Below are 7,291 nucleotides of genomic sequence, written 5' to 3' on the forward strand. Positions count from 1 at the left end.
GAGGAATTTCAATGTTTTTTTATATGTTAATTCCTAACTATATAAGGCCTAAAACCTATGGTTTTTTCAGTGAATTTCCAAGGTTTTTTAAAGGCTAATTCCTAACTATATATAGTCTATAACCTATGTTTTTTTCAGTGAATTTCATTGGTTTTTTAAAAGCTAATATATATATATATATATATATATATATATATATATATATATATATATATATATATATATATATACACACACACACATCATACCTGCCAACGTGATGAACAATCTCACTGTGTGAGGGGGCGGGGCCTTGAAGGGGGCGAGGCTTTGTGCCAAGAAGTACCTACAAAGCACTTTTGAAGCCCCCACATCTCCTCCCCGCCAAAAAAAGCTTGCTGAGGCTGTTGCCAGAGTGGTTTTCAGCTCCTTTGTCCTGCCACAGTGTGATATCAGCACCTCACTGGGAGACCCTGTGATGGGAGCCAAAATCGTGTGTCACACAGTGGCACTGTGTGAGTTGGAAGGTATGATACTTACTACCTATTAGTGGTCGGCAGTAGGTAGTACTATTGAGGACCTAGCTTCGATAGGAAAAGCATTTTTTGATTTAATAATAACTGTCTCACAAATTACCATCAACTTTGAGTTGATGGTTATTTGTGTTTCTTAAATGCGAAATCGCAATTTTTGCTGTTGTTTTTTTGCAAATTAAGCGATTACTTAAATAGCAATTTTTGCATTTGGGATGATGCATCCCAATTGTAAAAACGGTCGCAAAGGGGCGAATCTGCCCCTTTGCGACCGCTATTTTCAATGATGCATGTGGCCTTATAACTCATGCCCTAAGGTAACAATAACTCACACCCCTTCCATGCATGGCTAATTACCACACATATTACATCACTCATGACATTGTCTATGCCCTCTTTGATAATCTCACTGCAACACTTGCTGTAAAATTATTAAGTAGAAAACTCTGGAGGTTGGCGCCATAAGTTATAGTTATCTTAAGGCACGAGTTATAGTTTTTTTTCATATATAATCTTTATTGTCACATCAGCATATAACAACTGTTTAAACCAGGCATGTTAATAACAATACATGTAATCTCCCCCCAGCTCTACCTCTTGTTCCAGATATGGTCAGTGGAATGATACTAAGTCACAGGAAAACTATTGAAAGTTCAAGGTATTAATTCCATATATATGAACATGCCTTAGGCAGCCAACCTGAGGTCCAGATTTACCACGTAATCCAGAGACCATAGTACTCATACTCATATTACAGCCCCAAATAGTCAGTTCCCAAATAGTAATAATCTAGAGGTGGTCTAGCATCAGGTGGGTCAAGTAACGTCACCAAAATAGAAATACATGCCCAAAGATCATCCTCCATTTTTGTATCTCTCATACATTTGTGCATACACCCCTCCTCGGCCACAGCCCACTCAGCCAGCTCTCTCTCCCACGCTCATACCTTTGGGGAGACGGGGACAGTCAATGAATAGCGATTCGTAGTTTTGCCAAGACTAACCACAGTACCAGGAATTTCGTGCTCAGGGTCTTCTTTTTACGGACAGGAAGTAGGCCCAACAGGCAATGCTTAGGATCTTTCAGAACCAATCAACCAGTGGCTGAATTCATTCAGTTTATTACAGCCTGCCAGTACATATCTAAAGCCTGGCATCCCCTCAACATATGAAGAAAGTCTGCCTGCTCCATGGAGCAGCGGGGACAAGCAGAGGTTCTGTTACGTTGACAGTTTCCTTGTCGCGCTTTGTCCCTTGCATGCCCCCGTCCCTGCCGCGCGACCATCCCCATTTGCAGGTGAGCCCTTGACCGGAGCGCCGCTGTTCCTACTGGTGTGTTGCTTAGCTACGAATAAAGCTTTGTTTAAATCTACTTGCTTACCTCATCTTTACAAACTTGGCGACGAGGACGGGGATCCGACACACTGAAGAACCCACGACTTGAGATTTGATCAAGTAAAGAAGAAGGCGGCGCAAGACATCGGATGAAGGGTATGGACGCATAAGAATAATTAATGAGTGAAGATTAAGCTGTCAACGGATTTTGAGAAAAAGATTGAACTTTTAAGTGCTTGAAAGTAACGGAGGTAGACCCGAAGCACAAATTGTGACGTCTGCACAATTGAGTTGAGATGAGCCGGGAATGCTGGTGGAGGTAGAGTGATCGGCGTGGGAATACAGTTGTGTCCCTGCACTGTGAAAAAAAACTGAAATTGAGAAGACGCGGTAGCGTGTGAGGTAAAACTCGCCTCAGAGCTCCAGCACATATTTCCGAGTAACGTGTTGACGTCATTGACATGTGGGGGCCATATTGAGTGAGGAAGTCTCCGTGTCAGTCACGTTAATGAGAAAGTTAAGTGAGTTAAGTGAGATTTATAAGAAACTGACGTTTAGGGGCGATATTGAGTGAAGTAGTCCTAGTCAATTTCAGTAGTGGAAAAATTTTAACCTTGATTTCAACGCTTAGGAAGCACTTTTCATCACCGCGCATTTCGATATCAACTTAAATAGAAAGAGAAGAGAGATGAAACTTGTGTGGTAAATTTTATTGGTGCTAGAGTGTTGCAGAAGCATAAAGAATATTAAGTAACTTTGCGTTTATTGGGAGAGTTCAAAGGAAAAAAAAGAAGGAAAGAAACAACGTGAGAAATAGGAAATTAGGAAGCTATATCTAGGGAAACTCTTTTAAAAAAAAAGGATGGCAACAGGCAATATATACAATCTACCACCCCCACAATCATTCCTAAAAGGAAAAGAGGAACCCGAAATAAAATGGGAGGAATGGAAAGAATTCTTCAACAATTGCATAACGACTTTTGACAAACCAGATGAGGTTCTACCAGCTGAAGAAAAGAAAAAGATACTACTACACTGTTTAGGGGCAGGTGGCCTAAAGGTGTACAACAACATCACAAAAAAAACTCGTGGTGAAAATGAAGGAGATGTGTTCAAAAATGCAATGGAAGACTTGGACAATTATTACAAGCCAACTGTTTGTGCAGCAGTTAACAGATATAAATTTTATAGGCGTAAACAAGGAATGGAAGAAAGTATAGAGGACTATGTATCCGCTTTAAAAAATTTGACACTTACATGCAAATTCGGAAACATGCATGATGACCTGATAAGGGACCAAATTGTCATGTGCGCGGCTAATCCCGACATACAAGACACATTATGGGCAAAAGGAGAGAAACCACTCAAGGAAGTTATTGAAATTGTAAAGAGGAAAGAATTAACGGGTCGTTGTGCCAAAGCAGTTATAAAAGAGGAAAAGAATAAAAAGGAGGAAACAGGAATAGTAGCCAAATTAAGCGGAAGAAGGAAGAAGCAATTACTATGGAAAAACGAAAAGGAGGAAGAGAGTAAAACAAAAAATTAAACTAGGAAGTACAAGGATCTGAGGTGCTTCGGGTGTGTGAGCAAAAAACACTTGGCAGATAATTGGGAATGTCCTATAAGGAACAGCAAATGTACCCAATGTGGACTGATAGGTCATTCTCAGAAGGTGTGCTACAGGGGAGTTAAGGGGAAGATGAGTTATGTGGAAGAGAGCGAGGAGGAAAAATCAGAATCTTCGGATGAGTCTGAGTATAATCTATGTGTACTCATCATAACAGATGAAGATAACAATGACGAGGATGAAAAGATAGTAAGAAAACCGGTGTGTGCCATCACCATAGGTGGGGTGGACATTGACATGGTCGCTGATTCTGGGTCAGATTTCACAATGGTCAGCAAGAAGGTGTGGCAGAGCAAATTGGCAAGAGAACTAGGAGAAGAGTTAATGGAAGCAAACGCAACCCCAAGAACATACACAGGTGAAATCATCGACCTTGTTGGATGCAGAGAAATGGAATTGAGTTTCCAAGGAAGAAATACCTGGAGTACAGTGTACATTTCAAAAAAGGGCCTTTCGGTACTGGGATGGAAGGAGCAAAGTAAATTAGAAATTACCCTAAATCCAAACAATTCTCAACCAGTGTGTTGGGTGGAAAAGAACGAAATGGAAAAGTATTATCATTCCAGGATGTTGAGCAAAAAGACTTCACAGGCTAAAGACAATGATGCGTGGAAAAAAACAGCAAATAGAGCTGCAAGAACAAGTGAAGCTAATATAGGAAACAACAAAGGAAAACACGGAAACAAAATGTGCAAGATCAAGAAAGATAAGGGTGTAAAAGTGGAAGAAAGTGTACTGGTTGAAAAAGGACAAAGTATACCAACACTATGCATGGGGGAAGAAGAGGTCGTGTGTCAAGATGAACTAGAGTGCGACAAAAAGATGGATTAATATGACTAGTTGTATTTGAGGGAGTCAGAGAATGAGAGTGAAGAGACACAAGAACACTTGCCATGCCAACCCCCTAAGATCGATATCGGAATGGGCGTAACGCACAAAAAGTCCAGGAGAGGATACGGGTACAAAGATACTGAGGACTCGGGCAACTCTTCTTGCTTAATTCAATTGTCAATGCAGAGGAAAGGAAGTGTCCATGAGGCAATTCGCACGAATGTGATGGAACTTATGGACAGCAACATCACCGGAGGTCCCAGTACTGAATGCAGCAAGAGGACAGATGTAGACGTTGGTATAGCGACCCATCCCAAGAAGTATCCTAAGGGAGAGGATTATTTGGCGTGTATCACAGACCAGTGCGAAGAAGAACGTGCTGGCAAAAGAAGTCTCGTGAACAACAACTTGATGGACTACTATGAATAGGTGTGCAATGAGGAGTCACAGAACGGAAGAGGAAAAGCACAAATACATCTACAGCGTCCACACCCAGAAGTGGATATGGAAAATAAACGAATTCAAGCAGAGTCAGTGGAGAAGCACGAGTATATGAAATCAGAGGACTCAGCTGACACCTTTGACGAAGTAGAATCGTCCACGTTGAAGGAAGGTCAGGACTTTGCAGTAGTCACCCCGGATGGTATGGACCCTATCCACAAGAACTGAACCAGTGATTCTTGGAACTGCGAACAACAAGAGATCCAGTTAGAGACCTAACATGAATGACTACGACAAGGAAGATTCAGGTCGCACGTTGTCATGACAAGTGGCGGTCAAGTCCATGAAGAACAAGGGCTCTTTGTGTTATTTTGGTTCATGTTTTTCTTCTTTCTATAGGAAGGAGATGTGTTACGTTGACAGTTTCCTTGTCGCGCTTTGTCCCTTGCATGCCCCCGTCCCTGCCGCGCGACCTTCCCCATTTGCATAGTGTTACGTCAGTGGCTCTGCCGGTGACAGTTGGTGAGTTGACAGTTGACAGGAGAGAAGTGTGATCCATGTGGTGAGCCCTTGACCGGAGCGCCGCTGTTCCTACTGGTGTGTCGCTTAGCTACGAATAAAGCTTTGTTTAAATCTACTTGCTTACCTCATCTTTACAGGTTCTTTCTGGGTATAATACATGAAATATAGCTGGAGTCAGATATACCTGGTGAATGATGTTGTACTGGATCAATTTAGCCCTCACAATTCCTGCAGTTTTTTGCACAGCCACATGCACTGAATATCATTCCTTTTCTGTTAACTGTACCATTAACCTGCCACTGGGAATGTCCTCGCAAAGCGTCCTGTATAAGAAGGAGATTAGGAGCCTGCCTCCTACCATGGTCAACAACATGACCAGTCTGCTGGACTCCCTTGAAGCCTCAGGAAACGTGGACCACATGCCACAAGCAGTGACACCACCGTAGCAAACTGCAAAAATTGCCCGTGACCCAGTTGAAATGTCTCCATGGCATCCTGCAGCGTTATAAATCTATTATTTAGATACAGGTCTCGGAACGTAGCTCAGCCCCTCGCCCTCCATCTATCCACTGCCATTGTCCTCGTTATTTGGTGGAAGCGCTGCTGGGACCATTTGGGCATATCTGGTGCATAAAGAACATGCAGAATTACTTGTGGCACAAGTTATCGCTCCTTGAGATGCGGGGTGCGTGGCCTCACTCTACCACCCCAAGCCAGCTTTCACTCACCGGCTTTCTGCTCAGGACCTCGGGACCTTGCGGGCGGGGCTCTCTTCACACAGGGGGAGCTACGCTCTGCTCCCGGTCGTGCTGCGGCAGCTCTTGGGCTCCGGGGCTCTCCCTTGGTCCCTCCTCACTCACCGGATCCCGGGGTCGGCTCCCGGCAGCTTCCGGCTTCCTCTGTCCTGTCCCGGGCCGGCAGCCAATCAGAGCGCGGCCCGGGCAATAAGGTCACGTGATGTCCCGCAGTTCCGCCCCCGGCCTGCCTGACTTCCTGGTCGCAGCCGGGCGGCACCAGCGGGGACAGCGGGACAATTTCAGCGGGCAATGCCGGGTGGGCACCGGCCTGAAAGATACATAAAGCATAAAGCGCTCCCAAAGCGCTAGTGGCAGAGTACAGCGCAAAATCGCGGGGTGCCAACACTTCTTGGATGAATTGCTGACAGCCAATCAGATCTTACGATGAGATGCTGACAGCCAATCAGATCTCACGATCAGAGATATGTGGTTAAGCTCCGCCCAGATATATAATTTGATTCTCTTCTAATTTTCTCAGGAATTACTGGAGGGATTTACACTATTTAAACAAAAGCGTGATCTGCGTACCAGACACTACCATTTTGACAAGTTTGGTGTAATTCCCTTCAGCGGTTCAAGCTGTAGCTGTGTCTAAAGGTACTATGGAAATTAACATGGGGAAAACACGTTTTGGGACCCCCCTTTTATCTTGGCCCCCGCTTGACGAATCCCCCCCAAACTTTCAGGGAAGGAGAGGAGCGGAATGAGCCATCTTCTTTGAGAAATTTGCGAAGATTCATCAACCAGCGCCAAAGTTATTCCCAATAGAATGTTGGGGATTTCCTATGGAAACTAGGTCCTAACTATATATACCTACTGGCTACCGCCAGTAGGTAATATATATATATATATATATATATATCTCAAAGGTTACTGGGACGTTATAGTTAGGCGGACATTTCACTCATATAAAACCAGAGAAATTCAGTGATGTCACTGACCATGTCTGAGTGTTGTAATATGTGAGCTCAGCTAACTATAACTGCTGAATTTCTCTGGTTTTTTACAAGTGAAATGTCAGCCTAATTATAAAGTCCCTGTAACCATTGTTTTTTCACTGAATTTCTAAGGTTTTTTAAATTCTATTTCCCAACTAGAACGTCTATGTAATCTATGATTTTTTGCGTCTCCGGCTTCACCTGCTCCTGTGAATACACTACCTATTGTGAACCTAAGGGATGGCACTACCGGACACATTACATTGAGTCAAAACGACAAATCTCTCGT

General features: G+C 43.5%; 1 pseudogene across 1 annotated transcript; it reads left to right on the forward strand.

Moving 5' to 3' along the window:
- Positions 1 to 1,165: 1,165 nt before the first annotated feature.
- On the forward strand, positions 1,166 to 5,024 carry LOC147663154 (uncharacterized; annotated as a pseudogene). The gene has a single exon (XR_015305420.1). The product of XR_015305420.1 is annotated as an uncharacterized LOC147663154 (transcript).
- The last annotated feature ends 2,267 nt before the right edge of the window (positions 5,025 to 7,291 follow it).

The sequence above is a fragment of the Lissotriton vulgaris genome, unplaced genomic scaffold (assembly GCF_964263255.1).
Source record: "Lissotriton vulgaris unplaced genomic scaffold, aLisVul1.2 SCAFFOLD_2118, whole genome shotgun sequence".
Classification (NCBI taxonomy): Eukaryota; Metazoa; Chordata; class Amphibia; order Caudata; family Salamandridae; genus Lissotriton; species Lissotriton vulgaris.